This window comes from Pongo pygmaeus, chromosome 6, assembly GCF_028885625.2.
Source record: "Pongo pygmaeus isolate AG05252 chromosome 6, NHGRI_mPonPyg2-v2.0_pri, whole genome shotgun sequence".
NCBI classification, from domain to species: Eukaryota; Metazoa; Chordata; class Mammalia; order Primates; family Hominidae; genus Pongo; species Pongo pygmaeus.
Window position 1 is genome coordinate 3,563,416 of NC_072379.2, and position 25,765 is coordinate 3,589,180.

Here is a 25,765-nt window from a genome sequence, read left to right on the forward strand (position 1 = left end):
AAATGATTCCCTATTTAATAAATGGTGCTGGGAAAACTGGCTAGCCATATGTAGAAAGCTGAAACTGGATCCCTTCCTTACACCTTATACAAAAATCAATTCAAGATGGATTAAAGACTTAAACATTAGACTAAAACCATAAAAACCCTAGAAGAAAACCTAGGCAACACCATTCAGGACATAGGCATGGGCAAGGACTTCATGTCTAAAACACCAAAAGCAGTGGCAACAAAAGCCAAAATTGACAAATGGGATCTAATTAAACTCAAGAGCTTCTGCCCAGCAAAAGAAACTACCATCAGAATGAACAGGCAACCTACAAAATGGGAGAAAATTTTCGTAACCTACTCATCTGACAAAGGGCTAATATCCAGAATCTACAATGAACTCAAACAAATTTATAAGAAAAAAACAACCCCATCAAAAAGTGGGCAAAAGACATGAACAGACACTTCTCAAAAGAAGACATTTATGCAGCCAAAAAACACATGAAAAAATGCTCACCATCACTGGCCATCAGAGAAATGCAAATCAAAACCACAATGAGATACCATCTCACACCAGTTAGAATGGCAATCATTAAAAAGTCAGGAAACAACAGGTGCTGGAGAGGATGTGGAGAAATAGGAACACTTTTACACTGTTGGTGGGACTGTAAACTAGTTCAACCCTTGTGGAAGTCAGTGTGGCGATTCCTCAGGGATCTAGAACTAGAAATACCGTTTGACCAGCCATCCCATTACTGGGTATATACCCAAAGGACTATAAATCATGCTGCTATAAAGACACATGCACACGTATGTTTATTGCCGCATTATTCACAATAGCAAAGACTTGGAACCAACTCAAATGTCCAACAATGATAGACTGGATTAAGAAAATGTGGCCCATATACACCATGGAATACTATGCAGCCATAAAAAATGATGAGTTCATGTCCTTTGTAGGGACATGGATGAAATTGGAAATCATCATTCTCAGTAAACTATCCCAAGAACAAAAAACCAAACACCGCATATTCTCACTCATAGGTGGGAATTGAACAATGAGAACACATGGACACAGGAAGGGGAACATCACGCTCTGGGGACTGTTGTGGGGTGGGGGGAAGGGGGAGGGATAGCATTAGGAGATATACCTAATGCTAGATGACGAGTTAGTGGGTGCAGCGCACCAGCATGGCACATGTATACATATGTAACTAACCTGCACATTGTGCACATGTACCCTAAAACTTAAAGTATAATAATAAGAAAAAAATTTGATCACAATGTATACATGGTAAATGCAGCAAGATTCATGCCAACTAATTACTAGTTCAAATTTGGAGTAAAATGCTGAATTATGGGATGCTGTAATGTCACTAATGAGTCCTGTCATGAAGAAATGATATTGCCAATTACACATAAAATAGTCAAAGGCTAATACATTTGGAGAATTGTCAAGATGGGTTTTTTTTTTCCCCTCGTGCTTACTGGTTATTTGTTTGCATTTTTGTTGAGAGAATACACAGAGATGATCTACTGTCACTTGCTTTCAAGCTGGAATTATTCTCTTCATGTTTGGGTGTAGGTACCAATTAAGTGAAAAGAAATCTGTCTTAAGTGAAACTATTACTACTAGTATGTATATCTTGTAGCTGTTTAATCTTATAACTGCTAGGTTCTTTACTTTGCATCCGGGTAATGTAATGTGAATGATGGATTATTAAGTTCTTTTCATAGGAAATTGGCATATTTTAAGTTAATAGTCCTTATCACTGATACCAATTAGCAGAAGAGAAATGAATTCCCTGGATTTACATTTCTTAATAGTTCTTTCAGGATTGCTTTGTTACTTTTGAGGAAGGTGTATGAAATTTGGCCTATGTACTGTATCTGGTGTGAAATAAATTTATGCATTCAATAAGTATTTTTTGAGTGCCTGTGATATGCCACCCATTCCTGTGTTCTGTATATCATTTTAAAGATCGCCATTCATTTTCTTCTGATATTTCTTTAAATACCTTATTTTTTGTGTCAAGAACTTACCATATAGAATTCTGTGACTTCCCGCCACTTCCATTTAGCTTTATATCAAGGATAGAATTCAGTATGAACACATGAAGACCTGCATGCTTAAACAGACTAATTGAAATGGTTGAGTGGGTAAGAAAATGCTCCCTTGAATCCACATCCTTAAATGAGGCCAGGCAGACTTGGAGGGGTCTTTGAGCCCCTGTGCTGCTATCTTACAGTATCAGGCTATTGGAGGGGGCTGCACATCTCACATTTGGGTAGATTCCGAAATTCTCCTTTTAGTATATACTCTCCCTTTTCTTGGGTGTCCTTGGAACTCTGGTAGAAGACAGGGAGAATGATAGATTTTCCCTGCCCTCCACACACACAGGCAAACTAGTTTCTGTTAGGCATTCACTCCGTGTAACATTCACCCCAATTGCGATGGTGATACAGCTACCGTCAACAGACTGATCACCTTGCCTATGCCATGTGCCCTGTGCACATTTACTCTAGTCTTCACAGTAACCTCCAGAGAGGTGTTATCCCATTTTATAGATTACAGCCGAAAAAGGTTAAGGATCTTGTCATTGAACTGCCCAGTAGAAGTTCAAGCATATGCTCATGGAATTTGATTTTACGGAAGTATGTACCCTTTAGGGATCTACAGTTAGGTCCCCTCTAGGGTGTCTAGAATTGCTGAGGAGCCCATCTTTGCTTAAGCACCTGTGCTGTGTTGTATTGTAATCACCTGGGGGTGCTTTAAAGACTATGAATAATACTCAGACTTTCTTCTCCAACCATTTACATCAGAGCATCTGGGGGTGGAACCCAGGCATCAGTATTTTGCAAAGTTCCCAAATGATGTCAGTGTTTAGCCAAATATGAGACCCACTGGTTTAGAGCTGTAAACAGTGCAGTTGCTACTGTTTTATGATAGATGTTACAGAAATATGTTGTTGAATTGCCTATAAAATGAATTAAAGATTAGAGCATTTCTTTTTCCCCTATTCATAAACCATCGTGATAGCAGTCTTCTATAGAAATTACCTATTTTGGCTGATGAGATTTACTTAGAAAGGGAAATAAACACATAGCTATATCTCTCCTGAAGTCTTTTTGCAGTTACTAATTAAGGCAGTACACACATTCTCAGTTGAGCTAGAACTTTAGCTATTGTCTCTTTGCTTTACTGAAGGTAACCCGAGTGTTACGGCTTTTTAAGTGAGCCGGAACAATAAATTCAACTTTTGTTGCAAGACAAATACTTTTTCTCATATGCCAACAATTATGTAATCAAAGTATAAAGTAGCCATTTAAAGAGTCCTTGCTTTTGAAAATAATTTCAATTTAAAAATTAAAAATAGTAATTAACATTGGTAACAGTATCTTGATGACCACTGTTTAGCTGATACAGTGAATACAGGTGTTCATATAAAACATCATTTAAAATCCTCTATTCATATGGAACACATTACGTTTTCTTCCAATTTACATTGACTTCCTGTTGGTTTCTGAATACAACTCAAGGTGTTAATTTCGTTTTCAAAGCCAGATGTTATTTGGCAGGATAAAACTTAAATTTCCTCTAATAGATATTTTTAGGCACTTAGGATGCTAGGGAACTTAGTAAGTGCTTTTAAAAATCTAGAGCATTTTCAAAATGCTCCTTTCTGTTCAGTCTTTCTTCTCTGCTAAAATTGTTATGTGCTAGGGGAGATTTGTGAGTTTTAGAGTAATGTCTTTAAGAAGCCTGACAGAGTAGATCGAGACCATCCTGGCTAACACGGTGAAACCCCGTCTCTACTAAAAATACAAAAAATTAGCCAGGCGTGGTGGCGGGCACCTGTAGTCCCAGCTACTCAGGAGGCTGAGGCAGGAGAATGGCGTGAACTGGCAAGGTGGAGCTTGCAGTGAGCTGAGATCACGCCACCACACTCCAACCTGGGCGACGGAGCGAGACTCTATCTCAAAAAAGTACAAAAACCAACAAAAAAACCTGATGGATGTCAGTGAAATTGGGGGATAGTAAATAAAGAGTGGACAGCAGTGGCGGGGCAACAAGCACTTCTTCAGTGTTCCTATTCCTCAACGTAGCCGACTTGGTCCTGTATCTCCACAGTTCACAGGTAACAAGTGCCCTGTTGCTTCCTGGGTGACTGATGCTCTCTCTGTTACATAACATCCCTGACATCCTATTAAATTTGTAATTATTGAACAAAGTCCCAACTCATTGGAAATAATGGCAAACAGAACGATGCAGCTGTTTAGCTTGCTCTTGATTGAACACAGGACATAATTTGGCTGTTAGTTGACTAATGACTAAAATTTTCATAAAGACAGGAAAACACTAGGCATTTGACATTCATGTGATAAGTAGCTTATGCATGTACTGTATTCAAAGAGAAGACTTATTTTATTTTTTTATTTTTCTATTTTTTGAGACAGAGTCTTGCTGTCTCGCCCAGGCTGGAGTGCAGTGGCGCGATCTCTGCTCACTGCAAGGTCCGCCTCCTGGGTTCACACCATTCTCCTGCCTCAGCCTCCCCAGTAGCTGGGACTACAGGTGCCCGCCACCAAGCCCGGCTAATTTTTTTGTATTTTTACTAGAGACGGGGTTTCACCGTGTTAGCCAGAATGGTCTCGATCTCCTGACCTCGTGATCCTCACGCCTTGGCCTCCCAAATTACTGAGATTACAGGCGTGAGCCACCATGCCTGGCTCAAGAGAAGATTTAAATATATGTCTGTCTGTCCATCTATCTCCCTACCTTTCATCTAACTGTCCATTCAGGACATTTCTTCACAGCTAAACTCTACCTCAGTTTTTAATCTTCAAATCCAGAGCTCAGTCCATTGATTTACTGTATTCATCAGATTTTAATGGATGCTTATAGTTTTCTTCTCAAAGAAAATTAAAAATATTACTTCTAGTGTGGTGTGCTGTTCTCACTGCAGAGTACTGTTTCTTTTGTTTTTAATTTACATATATTTACTAGGAAGTGCCCACACTGATAAAACAGTCAGTAGTAATCAAGAAATGTGACTTTCTTGCACTGTTATTTAACTAAAGAAAAGCAGAATTATAGAAAAGAATGTTAGGAATGTTATCTTTATGAGTCAGGGCTTTTGCAATGCTAGGGCTTCTCGCTTTCAATTTCTCTCTTGCAAGGTTAAAAGAATTATTCTTGTGTTAACTCACAAATACTGCATTTGATCATCCTTTCTCACTTATGACATAGCGTCTATGACTTATGGAACATTGGATTTGCTATAGTAGGTCAGTCTGAATCTGTCTCTACATGGAATGACCAGATTGAATTGGCACCAAAGTTCCATTACAAATCCTTCATCCAGTCTTCCAGTTTGAATTGGAAATATCAATTCAAGCAGCTCACAAGTCATCAAATGTTTCAGTGGTTTCGTATAGCCAGAACAGGCAGAAGAATACGTTCCTGTATAGACAGTTCACTGAAACAGTTTATTCTGTATTATACCTAGGTGAGTTTTGAAAAGTCAGATTTTTTTTGTTTTGTTTTTTGGGTAAACTCTGATCTCATTTATTTAGAAGTCAGACATGTTCCAAGAACCTAGAGGAAAGCAAAGTGAAACCTCCCTCCTCCCCGCTGCCCCAACATTCAAAATAGCTATTATAAAGCCATTTTTTATTTCATTAGGAAAACTTTTAGGAGCTTTTATTTTGAATCAGTGTTTCTATTTTATATACAATTTTAATAACTTTTGTTTTATGTTATTTTAATCTAGATTAAAGATAGCAATTTAGAGATGGGTAGAGCAGGTCATTAGAAATGATACGGGTATCCTACCTGGAACAGAGTGAAGAAATTTTAATTAGTCTTGGGACATTTAGGGTGGTGGCAAATAACTGCAGTGTAACAGCGCTTGGATACAATGATGACTTGTAAGGGTGTCAACATTACGGGAAGACTCTTAGAAATTATAGATTTGTGAAAGAAGTTTTTTTGTTTTCATTTTTTGAGAAATAGATATGGGGTGCACAGTGATGTTATGTATAAAGTGTGGAATGATTGAATTAACTCATTAACGTATTCATCACCTTAAGTACTTAGCATTTATTCTTCCGTCTAACTGCAACTGGCAACCCCTCGTCATCCCCCAACAATTATGTTTTTTATACTCTGTTAAAGAAGTCAGAGAATATATTGGGAAAACACTGAAGTGGTTCCAATTTTAACATTGTGTTTGAGAGCAAATGTTTGTTAAGTTTTGGCTAATTAGGTCACCTCATTGGTTGATTATGCTTTGTAACTGAGGGATTTCTACACACGGTTTATTTGTTAAAAACTTACTGTGTGTAAGAAGTGATGTGAGGATTTCTTCACACTCCTGCTCCCATGGTTTCAAATATGTCTCCTTCTCTCTATCTGCAACCATGACCTCCCTCTTGAGTTCCAAGCCATTATTTCTTATGGGTTAACAGTTAGTGCAGCTGTTATCACCTGTAAGAACCATAAACCTGGTGTTGATTCCTTCATCTAATTTCTTCAATTTGTCTCTCTAAAGTGCTGTTACTCTGGGGTATTCCCTGTCTTGGTTAATGACAGATGCCACCATTGGTCAGTCTCTGAAGCTTGAAACTGCAGTGTAACAGCGCTTTTCTTAGTTGCACATCCTCCTGATCATACATTGTCATGAATCCCTCAGAACTGTCATTTCAGCGAGGCCCCTTCCTGTTCTGAGCTGGAAAGCATAATGGTTCTTTTTTTTTTTTTTTTTTTTGAGCAGAGTCTCGCTCTGCCACCCAGGCTGGAGTGCAGTGGTACAATCTCGGCTCATTGCAGCCTCTGCCTCTCAGGCTCAGCCTCCTGAGTAGCTGGGATTACAGCCTGTGTGACACCACACCGGAGTAATTTTTGTATTTTTAGTAGAGATGAAGTTTTGCCATGTTGCCCAGGCAAGTCTTGAACACCCAGCCTCAAGAGATCCTCCTGCCTCAGCCTTCCAAAGTGCTGGGATTACAGGCGTGGGCCACTGCGCTGGGCTGGAAAACTTGGCTCTGATGGCTCTCCCTGTGTTCAAGCTCTTTGCAACATTGATGAAATTACTCTTCTTAAAAACAAAAGTAATGATGTCATGCTTCCCATAAAGACAGTCACCAACTACTCCGTGTGGTTCCTGCATCAGTCTTCAGTGTTAGCTCCCTCCCTCTCTCCACATGCCACGGGGCGAGACAGCAAGTGCTCCTTTGTCCTCGTGGACCAAGTTCTACCACAGCTCTCTGCCTTTGCACGAGCTGGTCCCATGGCCTGGGTGCTCTTACAAAACACTAGAGCCAAGAAGAGAGATGCCAGCTGTCTTCTGAGTTAATATCGTGTTCTAACGAAGATCTGTTTCACACTTTTCAATGTTTCAGTTCACAAATTCCAGAAAAATTTTGCGTACAACTAGAACATACTGATCTCTTCTCAGTGGCCTGTCACTATAACATTGAATAAGATCTTAATTGTAAAACACACTTAAGTGATAAACTTTTTCTCAGGAGAGAGCTGATAACGGTGTTTAAGAGCTTAGACCCTGGAGATGAGTAGTGTGGTCTTGAATTCCTGCTCTGGTGCTGAGCAACTGTATGCCTTTAATTTCTCTGTCACTGCTGCCTCCTCATTGAAATGGGGCTAACAGTGGGACCCGTCTCGTGGGATCGCTGGAGGGTCAGATAAGTTAGCATATCTGAGGCTCCCAGGATAGTGTCTGGTGTGGAAGCATGTGTATGTTTTAGCTGCTGTTATTATCATCAGTTTCAATTCCATGGCAATAGCACTGTTTGGAATCTCACTGTGTATTATTTAACAGATTCTGAATAAAGCCATTTTATCTTCTTTTTATTCTTTATAGATGATAAATAATGTTCCTACAACTCAAGGTATCACGCTATGTTTTTAACTTTTTTTTTTAGCATTACCGAAAGAAGTTGTATGTACTTTATCTTATTTTGCTCCCTAATTATAAAATACAGGGAAAATCATATTATTTTGCATGAACAAATGAGCTATTTGAAACAGGTTGCTTGGTGAAAGTGAAAATTTAAAACAGGATTCAGGTCAAGTATAATGTATTGGTTTACACTTAACAGAGTTCATAGTGATTTTCACGTCTCCTTTCTTTCTGATGAAGAGTGTCTGTGTTCCGACTACTTTACTTCTCTGTTCAGTTTCATTTGTTACATTCTGAAAGCATAAAACATGGACCATTGGTTAATCAATTTAGTCTAGTGGAGGTACACAAATTCAAGGTAAATTTGGCTAATTTCTCCTGCAGGCTAGAAGATAAAATCGTTTCCCCACACCACAGTTAGGTTAGTAGTGCTTGATGTGATCAGACTCCTCTTCAGAGGTCACCGGATTTAATTGTGGTTGTGAAACAGCCAATCCAAATCCCCATATTTTAATTTCTGTCCCTCCACATTCTCAGCACAGAATAATTAAAAGAGTGTGGTTTTTGCTTGTGTCATTTATCCAGTGAAAAATGTTCCTAATAAATACGGGACAGTTAAAATCGTTCTAGAGGAGAATGTTTATTAACAGACAAGACAGTGCTCATTGCCACGGCATCATTTTAATCTAAGACTTAACTAAAAAGAGAAACTGTTTTTAGTTAGAAGAATGCTCCAACAAGGCTGTTACCACTAAGCGAAGGCAGTGGTTACTCTTTTACTTTTTAAATTGGTTTGCCCCTAAGGTAGGCATTCCCAGGGCTAAAACTGAAATAAAATGTATGCAAGGGGACTGGTGCTTATAGATTTGTGTGTATAAATGTAGTATTTGTGGGAAATGTCAAGCTACGTACTCTTCTTTACATTTTATTTTCTCCTAGATGATGTTTATCAGTCTTTTTGTAGCTGTCTGCTGCAGACATCATTGCATCTTTATTATGAAAGTGCTATGTGTAGCTTTCCAGTCATTGCTATTCGAGAGTGAGTTTCTGAAGCAGCAGGAGAGAGATGATTTTGCAAATTGCAGTATAATACCATATATGATCTTGTCTCAACCTGTAACACACACATCTTCACAGAAATAACATTTAATTATGGTAATATCCTCCCTGATATCAGACCCAGTATGGCGCCTGTTAAGATTATATTGTTTGTAGTAAGATGGAGTAAAAGAGGTTTAAAAATGAAAGAATAAAATCACATACCTTGATAAACCCCTTAGATGCTATTTAGGCCATGGAGAGCTTTTGATTTTGTTTCTTTTCTTTCTTCCCAAAATAAAAACGCAAACAATAATTTGACAGACAAACACTGTCACACACTGTAACCCCATCTAATCCCCTCATTGCACATCTTAATCCCTGATGGACTTTTCTCAGCTATGTGGGCTATGAGGTTAGGGAGTTTCTGGATATGATACTTTTTCCAAAGTTTGCCAGTGACAGATGCAGTGACCTTATCATGCAGACAGCTTTATGCAGTTTGACAGTTCAGCCATCTGGCTTGTATCGATCATAATTGATTTAAAGAAACTAGCACTCCAAAAGTTGGCCACTTAAAACCCTAAGGCTAAATTGGTCTACATTTAATTTTAAGTTTCAAAACTTTATTCTTAAAACTAATTTGGGCTTATTTGTAAAATTCAGCCAACTTCTTGTCTGTGTGGGGTTTTGGGGTGAAAACACTCAAAGCCTGCCTTGAAAAAAGTCAACTTTTATGAGAACTAAAGACTATGTGTGTACTCGTAGACATAGATTTTATCTCTTCTTAGATTTTGCTAGAGTTTAAAACTTAGGTAGACTTCGGTTCTAGGACTTTGAAAAGTTTGGAAACTTGTAGGCTAGTTTCTTTATTTACCAGCCTTCTAGACGTGAGCTCATTACCTGACCTTTTAGAGTCTTGGTTTTCTCATCTATAAAATGAATGATGATAGTAGCCTTCTCATTGCATTTTTGGGAGTATTAAATGATACATGTTAAGTGCTTAACACACTGCCTAGTATATTGTGGGTGATAAAGATTTATTTTACTAATGATTACTGCTACAAATTAGTAGCTACTATTGATAGCTATTACTTCTTCCTTTCTTGAACTTTTCCATCTGTCGGCTTCCTCTTGTTTTCCTCCAATATTACAGACACAGTTGCTCAGGCTTGTATGTGTTTCTTCAGCTCTTTGCATATTTGTTACCGGAATGTCTCAGAATGTTGCCTGTAGGCCTCATCTTTTTTTTTTTTTTTCCTTTACTCCCTCCATAGATATTCTCATCCACAATCAAGACTCCAGCATGTTCTTGTATGCTGATGACTTCCACATGGTTATTTCCAGCTGAAGTCTCTCTTTTGGGCTCCTCTGAAAGGCATTTCTTATCCTGCTACATGACACTTTAGGGGACCCAGTGGGCATAAGGGCAAGTAAGCATCAATTTGGGAATGAATACTATCGGTCTGGCACTAACTTTTATTGGTTGATTGATAAGAATTTGCAGAAATCTAAAGTTTAATTAAAATTTTGTTTTATACTTTGTGTTTTAAAATCTGATGTTGCATATCACACTGTAATACAAATGCATTCAGTAAAGTGTGCCCTTTCTGCAACTCTTGATTTTAATGTAGTTGGTGGAATTATTTGTTTGGAAAAACTTGGCTTTCTGAATAGCTGAAATTGTACGCATTTCAGCAATAATGGTGTCCTTAAGATCGACATCTTTCCAGATTCGTTTTTTGTATTGATTTAATTCAACAATCATTTATGCAACAGCAACTTGCTTACAATGCGTTCTCAGGAGCTAATTTGCTATATTAAAATAGAATTTATTAACTGACCATTCCTTAATGACGTAGCCATTTTGTTTTTTGCAGTTTTTTTAATTGTCAGATGTATGCCACATAAAGAAAAGTATTAAAAATGTGTGGTATGGTGTAAAGGATAGCAAAGTTGAGCTCCAAACTACCCAATTTCCAGGTTAACAACATTACCAGTGTCTTAGAAGCCCCATGTGATCCTCTGTCATTGTTTCCCTCTCTCTCACCCTCAGAGGTAAAGACATCAGGTTTGCTAGCTCTTGTTTGTGGACTAACCACCCCATTGTTGTTTTGCATAAAGCGGTGTATTGTTGTTTTAAAAATGGAGTAACTTGTATACCCATCGCTGTGTAAGGGCATGGCAGTGTTGCCACTGCAGGCTACTATAAGAAGAGAAACTGAGCTGAGTTTGGGTCATAGCCGGGCCTCTTTTTCCCTGGAGTTTACCAAAGCCCCTTATGGGGAAGTTAGTGGCCAAGGGCAAGAATGGGTCCTGGGAAACACAGGGCTTAGCATAGTCCGAACAACTAACAGGGCTGTTTTGAGGGTCATGTGTCAGATGTCTGACAGAAATATGTTTCTAAGTTCACTATGAGTAGATCAAAGTGGGCCGTTATAGGGCGAAAGGAATGTCCTCAGCTGATAGTGACATCAAGGCGGGGCTGGGAATTGATGGAGATAGAGTAGGAACTCCATTAACAGGTGATTAGGACAAGTGGCCATAGGAGTCCTGGTCACGCTCACTGGGGTGTCTTGTCTTCAGGTTAAAAAGGTGGTTGGGTGGGTGAGTGGGGTTTAGGGGGGGTCTGGTGACAGCCCTCAACTTGTCTATCGAGTCACATTGCCAAAATGTGGGCCTATTCTCTCTATATCCGTTGTTTAGCTCTGATCCTGTGATCACATTTCTCTGTGTTTTGAGGATTCTATTTGCTTCTTATTTCTACTGAGTCTCCTTTCTTATATCCCCTATTTTTTCTTGGACTACTGTTGTGTTAGTGGAACATATAATCTGGTATCTTAAAACTTCATGAGGAATGCATTCTTTGAGATCTTATAAATTCAAAAATGTAGACATTTTTTCTACCCTCTTTCTTAGATTTACTGGATAGAGAATTCTTTGTGGGAAATAATTTTCCTCACTTATTTGTAAGTATTGCTCCATTGACTTCATGCTTCCAGTGTTGCTCTTGAGAAGTTGAGTCATTCTGCTTTCTCATTATTCTTATGTGATCTTGCTGTTTTTCTCTGATTATTTGTAAGAATTTCTGTTTTCTCCAGTGTTTTGAAATTTCACAATGATATAGCTAATTGTAGATCTCATTTTCCTTTGTGCTAGGTACTCAGTGGATTCTTTAAATTTGGAAACAAATTTCTTTTATTTCTAAGAAGGCTTCTAGAGTCATTTCATTAATGACTTCGTCCTTTAATTTTTTCCTCTCCTTTCTTTCTAAGACTCCTATTTGGAAGCTTTGCCTCCTATGCTAGTCCTCTGTTTTTTATCTTTTTTTTTCATTTTTATTTTTTGACATTTTACTTTCTGGGAGATTTCATTTTCCAACTCATATTATTTTCTTCTATCATGTTAATTATTAAGAATTCTTTTTCTTCTTGCAGCATCCTATTCTTATTTAATAGATGTAGCATTTTTTTTATATCTGAGAATTTTATTGATAGTTTTTTTTGAAGTTTTCTCTGCATACTTTCTTCTTTATTATTGCTTTGATTTCTAACTTCTCTGTTAAAGGCTTTTCTTAGATGACTGTTCATTGTATATGTGCTTATGATGCAAAGTGTCAGACTAAAACATTGAAAGTCTTGAGCATGCAGATTAAAGATCTGGGCATATTATTTCATCGCAGGGTGATCTGCTTGAGCTCTTTTCTTGGGGTAACTTTTGTCGGTACCTTTCGTTAGTATCTTTAGAGAATTCCTCTTGGACTGATTAGATTCCCTAGAGAGGACTCCTTTAGTTTTCTGCTTGGCTATTAACTGTTTTTACTATTCTTTCCTCTGTTTTCTCTAATTTGCTATTTCCAACTTGCTATGGGCTAGAGAGTCAGGAAAAAGAAAAAAAAAGATCAGGACAGTTTCAAAGTAGAACAATTAGGTTCCGAGTGACAGCCTAAGGGATTGGCCTGTGCATAAAATGCTTTAATGTGTGGAATTTATGGCATTGATTTTGATGACCCAGGAGCATGTTTTTATTTCGTGCTCCTGATTATGTTGTGGAAAGGTGATTTAGTCATACAACAGAATTCTAAGTAGATGAAGTATTAATGCAAACTGTTATAGAGTATTTGTTTTTCTTAATCCATTTCATTTGATCCACTGTGTGTACTTTTCCAGTTGATTATAAATTGATTTGTTCATTAATTTGTTCTAGTTACTGGTCCATAATTATCATAATCTTCTTTTTATTCTTTGTTGAAGTATGTGCAGTATTTTGGACTTTTTCCAGTTATGAGGGACTATCAGTATGTTCTCACAAGTAATGGGACACTGTATTTTAAAATTTTTATTACTCTTGATGTTCTCTAAGATTCTATATTATGAGCGCTTGTTGACTTACAAGTTGACATATGGAAATGTAACTATTTGATTCTTATTCTTATTCTTGGTTAATGTTTTATCCTCCTAGACCAAAGGTGTTTGTTCTTTAGAACTTTATATGTTTGTTTTAACAGCTGGATTTCTAGTGATAGGCAAACTTGTAACAAAAATTCCAATTAAATATAAGCTTACTGCCATTTGATTTCTATAATCAAAAATATTAATGTTATAAGTGGGGTTTAGTCAGTCACTATATTAGACAAACGTGTGAGTTAGAAATTCAGGTGTACACAAGGATTATTAATTGGGGCTTCTTCAAAGAATTTTGACATTAGTAAAATTTTTATTTTTTTCAAAATATTTCAAAGATTTTTTTAAATTAATTAATTAATTAATTTTTAGACAGAGTCTTGCTCTTGGCCCCAGGCTGGAGTGTAATGGCATGATCTCGGCTCACTGCAACCTCCGCCTCCTGGGTTCAAGCGATTCTCTTGCCTCAGCCTCCCAAGTAGCTGGGATTACAGGTGCCTGCCACCACGCCTGGCTAATTTTTGTATTTTTGGTAGAGACAGGGTTTCCCTATGTTGGCCAGGCTGGTCTTGAACTCCTGACCTCAGGTGATGCACCCGCCTTGGCCTCCCAAAGTGCTGGGATTATAGGCGTGAGTCACCATGCCCGGCCAGGATGATTTATTTTTAATGGCATCCCTAATGTATTTAAAGCATGATTGCATATAGAAAATTTGGATTTACATACATTTTCAGAACTACCTATTTTGTGTAACTATACACTTATATTTGTTAATTTTAAAAGTATTAAAATTTTATTTCGACAATTTTATATGTTACTGGGGTACAGTGTGATATTTTGCTATGTGTTTACGATGTGGAATGATTATATCAGGCTAATTAATAACACATTTCTTACACGTGAGAGGGCCGTTTTTTAGAAATCAGCTTCAGCTTTTGATTTTCTGAATGACCTTGAGCAAATTGTTTACTTATTCTGTAACATACTTTTCTTGGACATAAAATTGAGATGAAGATGTTAATGCTGATCTAACCAAATGATTTTGGTATTGTAGGGATTAATGAACTGTTTGTAAAATATTTTGTTGCTCTTAGAGTTGGAATTACTTACATTGGTGATGTTATTAATATTATGTATAATGTTCACAGTGGACTAATGATGCCTGTGTATTAGCTAATGTTTTAGATTACTTTTAATTAAAATTGTATGGAGACATTGGTATGCTTGCTGCAGTCTTGTCCTCCTTTGCCAATGGCAAGTGAGGATTATTGCAAAATATTTAATTTATACATAATTTCAAGGTTTTTAAGAGTTTGTCAACTCCATGGAAGAAGAAGAAGTAAGAAATTACTCATTAAGGCTCAGGAATCTCAGCATCCCTGTTTGGAAGAATTGGATTATTTGGCTTATTTATAATATTTCAAAATGATTCATTTTCAGCTAATGATGACTGAATCTTTTCAGACACCTTACACAACTGTGAACATTCCACAAGTTAAGAAAACAACTTCAGGTGGGGTGTGGTGGCTCATGCCCATAATCTCAACAAGTTGTGAGGCCAAGGCAGGAGGATTGCTTGAGCCCAGGAGTTTGAGATCAGCCGGGCAATATAGTGAGACTCTTCCTCTATAAAAAATTAAAAAATTAGCCAGTTGTGATGGTGCTACTTATAGTCCTAGCTACTCAGTAGGCTGAGGTGGGAGGAACACTAGAGACCAGGGGTTTGAAGCTGCAGTACGCTATGACCATGCCACTGCACTCCAGCCTGGGTGATAGAGCCAGACCTTCATATCTTAAAAAAAAAAACAAACAAAATGCATTTATAGTATCATTAATAAGAATTTATAGTATCATTAAGAATAAACTTTAAAAAGTTCAAGACTAGTACACTGAAAATTTTAAAATATTGTTAAATAGAAGATCTAAGTAAATGGAAAGCCATGACATATTTATGGATTGGAAGACTTAATAATGTTAACATATGTAGATAAAGGCAAGGCATGGTGGCTCATGCCTGTAATCCCAGCACTTTGGGAGGCCAAGGTGGGCGGATCACGAGGTCAGGAGTTCGAGACCAGCTTGGCCAAGATGGTGAAACCCTGTCTCTACTAAAAATACAAAAATTAGCCGGACATGGTGGCACATGCCTGTAGTCTCAGCTACTCGGGAGGCTGAGGCAGGAGAATTGCTTGAACCTGGGAGGCAGAGGTTGCAGTGAGCCAAGATCGCGCCATTGCACTCCAGCCTGGGCAACAGAGCGAGACTCTGTCTCAAAAAAAACCAAAAAAATTATATATATATATATGTGTAGATAAAACACAATTCATATCAAAATTCCAGCTGGATTCTGTTGTTGTTGTTGCAGAATTTGACCAGCTGATCCTAAAACCACACAGTGATAATACAAGGGACCCAGAATGGCCAAACAATATTGAAAAAGAAGATCAAAGTTGGAGGACTCACATTTTCCAATTTCAAACTTACTTTAAAGCTACAATAATCAAGATGCTGTGGTACTGGCATAAAGAAAGACATATATATTGGTGGAATAGAATTGAGAATCTAGAAATCTTTACATTTAATAGTCAATTGATTTTCCAGAAGAATACTATTAAGACAGTTAAACTGGGTAAGAATAGTCTTGTCAGCAAATTGTGCTGGACAACTGGATATCTACAAGAAAAGAATGTTTAGATCCCTACCTCACAGCATATGCAGAAATTAACTGAAAGTGCATTATAGCTAAAACTATGAAACTCTCAGAGGAAAACATCGGAGTAAATCTTTATTACCTTGGGTTAGGCAGTCGTTTCTTAGACATTACACTAGAAGCACAAACAACAGAAGGAAAGAAAAAAACCTCATACTTGGCTGGTGGGGGATGTAAAATGGTGCAACCACTTTGGAAAACAGCCTGGCAGTTCCTGAAAATGTTAAAATACAATTAACATATGACCTAGCAATTCTACTCCTAGTTATGTACCCAAGAAAAATGAAAACATACATCCCTGCAAAAACTAGTGCACAAATGTAATGGAGATAGGCAGTCAGTAAACAAAATATATAAAATGCCCAGTGGTGATACAACTCCTGATGTTTCATTTCATTGTTTTTCTATATGGTAAGCCCCCTTGACTATTAGAAAAATTGTCCTTAAAAAATATAGGACATACTTTGTCAGAATAAAGTAGGAATGTTACTTTTTTCATAATCTCTTTTAGGTCAGTTGAATATTTTAAAGTATATCTGTTTTTGCTTTGCTAATTAAACCTATTTTTTTTTTGATCTAGGGTTTACAATACACGTCTGTAATTTATTGTTCAACTGACTGACACTGGGTTTCACTCTGTCACCCAGTTTAGAGTGCAGTTGCATGAGGAGAGGTAACTGCAGCCTCAAACCCCTTGGCTCAAGCAATCCAATCCACCTGCCTCTGCCTCCCAAGTAGCTACGACTACAGGTGTGTGCCGCATCTGGCCAGTTTTTGAAATCTTTTTGCAGGGAGGGGGTCTCACTCTGTTGCTTCAGCTGGTCGCAAACTCCTAGGCTCAAGCAAACCTCCCACGCAGGCCTCCCATAGTGCTATGGTGATGGGTATGAGCCTCTACACTTGGCCTATTGTTTATCTTTAAATAATATATCTCTTCACATAAAATATAGTATGCTTAAAATAGTATATAGTTGACCCTTGAAAACATGGGTTTGAATTGCATGGGTCCACTTGTATGCTGATTTTTTTCAATAAATAAACTCGGCCCTCTATGTCTGTGGATTCTGCATCCACAACCAAAAGTGGTTCAAAAATACAGTATTCCTGGGATGCAAAACCTGTAGATGTGGAGGACTGACCTTTTGAGTATGCACATTCTGCAGGGACAACTGCAGGACTTGAGTATGCTTGGATTTAGTAGCCATGGGAGGTCCTGGAACCAGTCACCTTTGAATACCAAGGGAAGACTGTTGCTTTTATTTCTTCCTTCCTGCCACTTGTGCGATTACTGTTACGCATTTTATATTTATTTTTATGTTTGTTATAAGCTCTACAGTACATTTTTATTTTCGCTTTTAACTGTCAGTTTTCTCTTAAATTTAAAAATAAGAAAAAAATTCATTCGTAGACACCCACATTTACCATTCATCGTATTCTTTATTTCTTTTTGTAGATGCAGGTTTTCATCTGACAACACTTTCTTTTGCCAAAAGAACTTCTTGTAGCTTTTCTTGCAGTTCAGGTCTTCTGACAACTAGTTCTCTCAGATTTTGTTTTCTTGAAAAAAATTTTGGTTCTATTTTTGAATGACATTTTCATTGTATGTAGGATTCCAGGGTGATAGTTTTATTTATTTTTTCCTGAACTTTGAAGATGTTCTTCCATTGTCTTCTGGCTTATATTGCGGCCGATGAAAAGTCAGTAATAACTCTTACCTATTCCCTGTGTAATTTGTAATTTTTCCCTCTGGTTGCTTCTATTTATCACCAGTTATCAGGAATTTCATTATGTGTGTTATTATATTTTCTTTGTTATTATTCTCTTTTGGATTTCGTCTGTTAAATATATGGTTTCATGCTTTCATAAAATATAATTTGCCAAATTTTTAACATTATATTTTCAAATGCTTTACTCTCTTGACTCTGATGTACTTTGATGACATGCATATTATATTATCATATTATATTGTTTGCTGTTTTCTCTTTTTACTGAGAGTGTTTATTTCTTACAGTCTTCCTCCCCCTGCTCCCCATGCTTCATTTTGTGTAGTTGCTCTTGCGTTGTCTTCAGATTCACTGATCTTTTCTTCTCCTATGTTTATATGCATTTAAGTGTATCCAGGGAGTATTCCAGTTCAGGTGTTGTATTTTTCAACTCCAGATGTTTGATTTTTTCCTATGCTTTATTTAAATACATTACATGTCTTTTTTTTTTTTTTAAATAAACACATGCATTTATTCATTTGAATTCCTTCCTTAATAATTCCTTCATCTCTATCATTGCTATATCTGTTAATATAGTCTAATTTTTCTCTTGGTTAAGGGCTGCATTTTCCTTTAGAGGGTATTTGTTTTTATTTTTGTGGGAAGCTACCTTACAAGTATGTCAACTTAGTCTCTTCAAGCCTGGGTTTTGAGTTTTGTTTGGTGGGTGAACCGTGTATTATTATATGCTTTGTTTAGCCCTAATGCCGATACCTGGTGTTCTAGGGTTTCTGCTGAATGCCCTAGGTGTTTACTGAAGTTCCACTGGGACTCTAATGTCTTCAACACTGTGTGTACTTCAGCAGTTACCCAGCTTAGTTCTCCCTAGTAGTTGTCGTTTTTTGTGTTGTCTCTTGAAATCTACCCTACAGATGTGCAGCATAGTATTCAGACAAAAACCAAGGGAACCTCTATGTGGATTTCTGGACCTCTTTCTCTGTAGAGCTCCTTCTGTTTTTGTACGCTCCCTTCAAATTGCTCTGGTCTCTGTGTTCTCCTGTAACAAGACCATTGTGCTTTTTTTGGGGTACCCAGTACCTACAGCATGGTGCAGTAAATGCTCGGGCATAATAGTCTAGTGGCAGGAAACCATTGTTTCCCAGATTCTGCTTTCTGGTTTTTGACTGCAGGAAGACTGATCTAGTGCTAGTTACTCCACAATGGCTGACAGTCCCCTCTGTATTATTATTTAACCTGTTATTTTTTAGTCCATTAATGCAGAAATGTTTCCATCTTTGCTGTACTCTCATGTCCAGAACGAAGCCTGACACATTGTAAGTGCTTAGTAGCCATTTACTGAGTGCTGTATGCAGTAGATTATCTTTCCCTTTCTCCTGCATGGTCAAATTTCTCCTTCAGTGTAGACTCCCTCCAATTAGCATTGGAATATGTGTTAGTCTCCCTTTGTCTTAAACAGCCATATCTGGACCTGCCCTTATCTAATTCCCAACCTGCTTCAGTGTTGCTTTCATCCCGCAGTTCCATTGCAATAGCATTCACAAGTGTTATTCATGACTCCCCTATGGCTTAGACCTATCTCGGTCTTAATCTCCCTTGATTCCTGGTGGCATTTGACACTGCTGACTATCCTGGAATTCTCTTTTCCCTGACTTTCCTGACCCCATATTTTCTACTTATTTTCCTTCTGGCTGTGCCTTTGTCTGTCTGGCTTCTGTTTCTCTGACCAGGCATTAACTGCTGCTGATAGTCGGGGTGTTGTCCATTGTTCTTGTTGTTCTACATACTGTTTCCTTGTAATCTCATAATTACCATCCAGAAGCTGGTGTTTTCTGAATATTTAATTTTTTTTCTGGTTTCAGATTCTGTGGACAATTGGCCGTTGACTTCTCTGTCCCTGAAGCTCTCAAAAGTATGCCCCAAATTAAGTTAATCATTACTCTTGCCTCTCTGACATCATCATTCTTCTTTTTTTTTTTTTTTTTCTGGAGACAGAATCTTGCCCTGTTGCCCAGGCTGGAGTGCAATGGTGTGATCTCAGCTCACTGTAACCTCCGCCTCCTGGGTTCAAGCAATTCTCCTGCCTCAGCCTCCTGAGTAGCTGGTATTACAGGCGCCCACCACCATGCCTGACTAATTTTTGTATTTTTAGTAGAGACGGGGTTTTAACATGTTGGCCAGGCTGGTCTCGAACTCCTGACCTCAAATGATATACCCACCTGGGCCTCCCAAAGTGTTGGGATTACAGGTGTGAGTCACCTTGCCCAGCCTTACATCATCATTCTTGAGATTGCAATTTAGATAGCTCTAATTTCATGAGACCTTTCCTGATTCTCCAAAGTGTTCTGTACCTTTTCCATCTTAACACTTCCAACCCTAGTATTGAAATTGCCTTGTAGTTCATTGGCATTGCCCCAAACCTGTTTATTTCCCTAACTAGCCATGAAATTCTTTGAAGGCAGGAATGGCTGCTATCAGTAGGTGCTCAGTAAGTATTTGGGGTTGGATAAATGAAGGAATGAATGATATTATAGGAAGTGACTATTTTATTTAATGCAGGATTTAGTTTGTTCTTCTGCTTTTAAAGGATAAACACATCTGCACTGTTTTAATAGAATGTTCTAGTAATATCTGTGGCAGTGATGGTGGGTCATAGCAGGCAGGCAGCAGTTGTGAACTCAGCATATCAGGGCAGCCTAAGGAAAGTGGGGTGTGTGTGTGTGTGTGTGTGTACGTACGTACATGCATGTGATACTCAGACACACAGACATCCATCCATCTTAAGGTGTCAGAATATTAAGTAAGATTAAGTTGTGTTAGGCAATGGAATCTTACACAGTGACTTGACCCCCAGGATACCACTTCTGTTACAGATGCTTGGGGAGGGGTCCTCTGGTTTTCCTGTTTGTGCTGGATTTCTAATATTCATGATGTGAGCTTCTCAACCTAATCCTGGAGCCAGAGCTGCTTGGGTTTGAATCCTAGCTCTGCCAACATGTGACCTCAGGCAAATACCGTTACTTTTCTGTGTGTGTTTCCTCAGTTGTAAGACAGGGTAATGATAATACACACCTTCTTAGAGGTAATGTCTGTAAAGCAATTAAAGGGTGCCTGGCACATGATAATTGTTATTTAGGGTCTTATTAAATACAACCACAATGTTTGGGGCCGTTCTGTTACCTCCATTTTACAGTTCCCAAAGTGAGACCCAAATAGCTGAGTGTTACGAAGTGTCCCTCCAGTAGCAGAGCTGGTCTGTCTCTGGGCCCCTCTTCCTCAGCTGTGCTTACCTGCATCTTCACTCAACACTTAACCTCTGTTTGATGTCACCGGGCAGTCTCAGAGAGCAGCAGCCAGACATGGGTGTTTTCTACCTTCAGCCCTGCAGAGGATTTCTGTAAGAAAAGCAACACGACAGAGAGAGCCCCCCAGGACACACGGAAAATGAGTACTTGTAGTCTAAATTATAGAGAATAGAATGATTAAATCAGTGGTTCTCAGTTCAGATTGCACATTAGAATTACCTAGTGGGCTTTTAAAATATACAGATGCCAGGGCTTCACCCCACACTCATTAAATCAAGGTCTCCGAGTCATGGATAACATCGGCGGGTGGGGGCCAAGGACTTTTCAGAGCTCCCCAGGTAGTTCAGATATGCAGCCATGGTTGACAACCATTGACTTAGAGCTGGGAGGGGGCTCCCTTATTATCTTGTTCCTCCAGGGTTTCCTAAGCGTCGACCTTATCAAAAGTAGGTCTGACAGTGTGTTCCCAGTGCCTGGACCTGGATATTTTTTACTTCAGCTTTAATTCAAACCATTATGTGCTGCTAGTCACTGTGGTGTGGGAGCAGCAGTGCACAAGGTGGTGAGGAAGCCAGCCTGCCTCAAGGAGTTTAACATTTCCTAGGAAAGCAGTATCTGAATACTTAGATTCTATGACTGACTTGCACAGACGTTCTGCTGTCACAGTAGGTATTACTGAATAATGTGGCTGCTCCAAGTTTTTTAGTTATGTTCCATGTAGTTGTGAGTCAGTGCCAAGGCACTCGGTCTCCTAAAGGTTCTCTGAAAAATCACTGACGTGAGGCAGATTAATAGGCAAAAACGCATGGGATTTATTTAATGTGTGTACATGGGAGCCCTCAGAATGAAGACCCAAATCCCAAATGAGAAACAGAAACTTTTATGCCCTTTTGAGGTTACAGAAAGAATACAGGCTCAGAGAATGGCCCAAGACAGGTTTTCGTGGCAAGACAAGTAATGGGAGGGAAGAAGGGGGAGGCTTGGCTAGCAAAGGTGGTCTTGTTATACAGATGAAGCCTCAGAGATAGCAGCTCTCAGAAAGAATAGATGATAGATGTTTCTTTTGAGATGTTTAAAGGCTGCAGACTCTCAGTCTTTCCTAGATCCAAGAAAGGCCTGGATATATTCATGGAGATTCTCTGTAGATGTAAATTACCCCGACAAAAGATGGCATTCCGGAGGTACTTCTGTCTGCTGTCCCTGCAGCGACCATTTCAAAATACGTCAAATTAAAATATTTTGATTTTCTTCCATGGAAAGCCATCAGAACAAGAAGAGATGAGATCAAACAGCAAAGAATTGCCCTGGCTGCTGTCCTGGAGAGTAGAGGGACAAGGGTGAAAATGGAGGCTGTCGCAGCAATCTAGACAAAAGGTGACAGTGGCTGGGGCCAGGGTGGCAGGGGCATCTTTGAGAGTAAAGCCAGCAGGATTAGGATTCCACGGTCTGAGAAAGGAACCAAGGACGACTCCATGTTACACTTGTTTCTGCTCACCATAGTCTGTGTCTGTTAATAGGTGATTTAGAATTTTATATTTTCCTTCTTGGGTACTTACAAGATAATTTAGTAGTTCTGAAAACTTTCCTATAGTTAGATTATTTTTGCTTTGTTTTTAGATGCAGAATAATATCTTTACCTATTTATGTGTATTGAGATTTTGCATTTGATTTCAGTGCTAAAGATTTTAGATAAAGCTCTAATCCAAAAATAACCTGAATTCTTGGAAGCTTAAATTATTTAAAGTTCAATAAGTAGATTATTTAGGTCATTTTACTTACTTTAGTGCTTTACATTAAAATTTTCCTGTTTAATGAACACTTAACTAATTAGGAAAATTTACTAATCAAATTGTCAGACTCTGTTAAATGGCTTGTCAAAATGTTTGTTTAGCAGTTATTCCTGTCTTAACATTGTGGATCTTTCTAACCCTCTAGTTCAGTTTTTTCTGGGTGATTGTGTTAAGTGGTACTATTTAACAATTATTTTAAAAATCCTTTATTATGAAAATAAGTCACTGTGGACAATTAATAAAGCATAAAAAGTTTAAAGAAGCAAAAAATAAGTATACAAAATCAACCATTATTTTACCATTCTTAGGCAGCCACTCTTTTTTTTGTTTTTTTAACTTTTTAGAGCAATTTTAGGTTCACAGCAAAATTGAGTAGCTGGTACGCTGATATCTCGTATGTCTCCTGCCCCTGCACGTGCACAGCCTCCTCCATGATCACCATCCCCCACCGGAGTGGTATTTTGCAACCATTGATGAGCCTATATTGACACACCAGTATCACCTGAAGTCCATACTTTACATTAGAATTCACTCTTGGTATTGAACATTCTCTAGGTGTGGGTGAATTTATGAGGTGTGTATTCATCATTACAGTTTCCTACAGAGTCCTTTCACTGCCCTTAAAATCCTCTGACCTCTGCGTAGTTATGTCTTCCCTCTAACCCCTGGCAACCACGTGTCTTTTAACTGCCTCTGTAGTTTTGCCTTTTGCAGAATGTCATATCATTGGGATCCTACAGAATATAGACATTTCAGACTGATATCTTTCACGTAGTAATATTTATTGTTTTCTCCCTGTGTTTTCATAGCTCATTTGTTTGATAACTCATTTGTTTTCAGTGCTGAGTAATATTCCATTGTGTGGTTATATCAAAGTTTATGTATTCTCATTTGTTTGATAACTCATTTGTTTTCAGTGCTGAGTAATATTCCATTGTGTGGTTATATCAAAGTTTATGTATTCACCTAATGAAGAATATCTTGGTTGCTTCCAAGTTTTGGCAATTATGAATAAAACTGGCATAAACATCTGTGTGCAGGTTTTTGTATGCGGAAATAAGTTTTCCGTTTCTTTGGGTGAATACCAAGGAGTGTGGATCATATGGTACGGGTATGTTTCATTTTGTAAGAAGCCACCACGCTGTCCTCAGAAGTGACTGTAACATTTTACATCCCCAGCAGCAATGAGTGAAAATTCCTATTGCTTCACATCCTCCTTAGCATTTGGTGTTGTCTGGATTTTGGCCATTCTAGTGGTGTGTTGTTGTTGATGAAGTGTCTATTAAGGTCTTTGGCTCGTTTTTTAATTGGTTGTTTGAAGCAACTACTTTTAAAGGTATTATTTCCTTCCTGTCTTTTTATTTTTATGCTTTTTTATGTGAGTGGTTGAGATTTGGGGTAAATATTCCATCTTTTTTTTTTTTTCCATTTAACATCACGATGAAATCTTTTTCTGTTTTGTTAAAGTGTGTTATGTCATTGTAACAGGTATGTAATTATAATGAGATTTGACATTCACTTATTCTTAGAAATTTTGGTTCTTTCTACCTTTGCAAAATTATAAATAATATTGCCATTAAGATGATTGTGCCTGAAAACCTCCCCTGTGTTTTGTGTTATTTTCTTAAAGCATATCCTACAAACTAAGTGACTGGTTTGGAGAACAGAGACATTTTTGAGGGTCTTTAAACATATTATGAGATTACTTTCCAATGGTTATATTAGTGAAAATACTAGCAGCTAACAGTTACTGAGCTCTTTGTCTGTGACAGGCACTAGGTTTAGTCTTTCAGATGTTTTTCAGTTCTCCCAGCACCACTATGTTTGGACTTAGGACGATTCTTGTTTTATGGGTGGAGAAACTGAAGCCTAGAAAGATGGTAAAAGTGGCCAATAAGAGACAGTAACAATGACAAAGATTCGAATAAAGAGATATGCTATATAGAGGAAGACTATTTTTTAAATTTCAGTTATTCTCAAATTGATTTACAGTGTTGACACAGTTCCAAACAAAATCCCTTAATTAAGGTAAAATATAGATGTTAATATTTATCAACTTTTTGGATGATGTTTTTAAATATCAGTGCAATAGAAGAAATCATATAAGACACAAAGAAGAATTAAGACTGATGTGGCCAACGGATGAAGGAATGGCAAACAATATAAAGAAAAATATTCATATTTAAATTGTTTTAAGTTAATAGTGGGTATTTTTATTCTATACAGTTCGTAATATTTTTAAAATAATTTCAACTTTTATTTTAGATTAAAGGTATACAGGTGCAAATTTGTTATGTGGGTCTATTGCGTGATCCTGCGGTTTGGGGTACAGATGAGCCCATCACCAGGTAGTGAGTGCGGTGCCCAGCAGGTTTTATAATTTTTCAGCCTACTCCCACCCACCCTTAGTAGTCCCCAGTGTCTGTTGTTTGCATCTTTATATCCATGTTTACTCAGTATCTAGCTCTCATTGATAGGTAAGGATATGTGGTATTTGGTTTTCTGTTCCTGCATTAATTTGCCTAGGATGGTGGCCTCTAGCTGCAACCATCTTGCTGCAAAAGACAAGACTTCATTCTCTTTTATGGCTGTGGAATACTCCATGGTGTGCTCCTACCATGTTCTCTTTATTCGGTCCACCATTGATAGGCATCTGGGGTGGTTCCATGTCTTTACTGTTGTGATGGAAAATATCCATATTTCAGAAGTAAGGAAAGAAGAGAGGGATGACAAGACAGGTTATCAGTGTTTCAGAGCAAATGTCTTTAGACTGACTCTCTCATGGAGTTTGTATGTTTTTATTCTAAATCTCCAGTCTGATTTTTGTGTATAGGAGATTTACAATGGACGTTTCTGCATTTTAGAAGTAGATTATGTTGTACAATCTCC

At 38.0% G+C, this 25,765-nt stretch overlaps 1 protein-coding gene across 4 annotated transcripts in view; it reads left to right on the top strand.

Moving 5' to 3' along the window:
* Positions 1-25,765, top strand: part of SDK1 (sidekick cell adhesion molecule 1) — a 989,261-nt gene that overhangs the window by 206,279 nt on the left and 757,217 nt on the right. The window contains exon 1 of one of the 4 annotated variants that reach the window (XM_063667222.1): positions 22,343-22,460. The exons of the other annotated variants lie outside the window; for them this stretch is intronic. The gene's annotated coding sequence lies outside the window, so the exon portion shown is untranslated. Of the gene's footprint in view, positions 1-22,342; positions 22,461-25,765 lie in introns of those variants that run through there. 4 annotated transcript variants of the gene reach the window in all.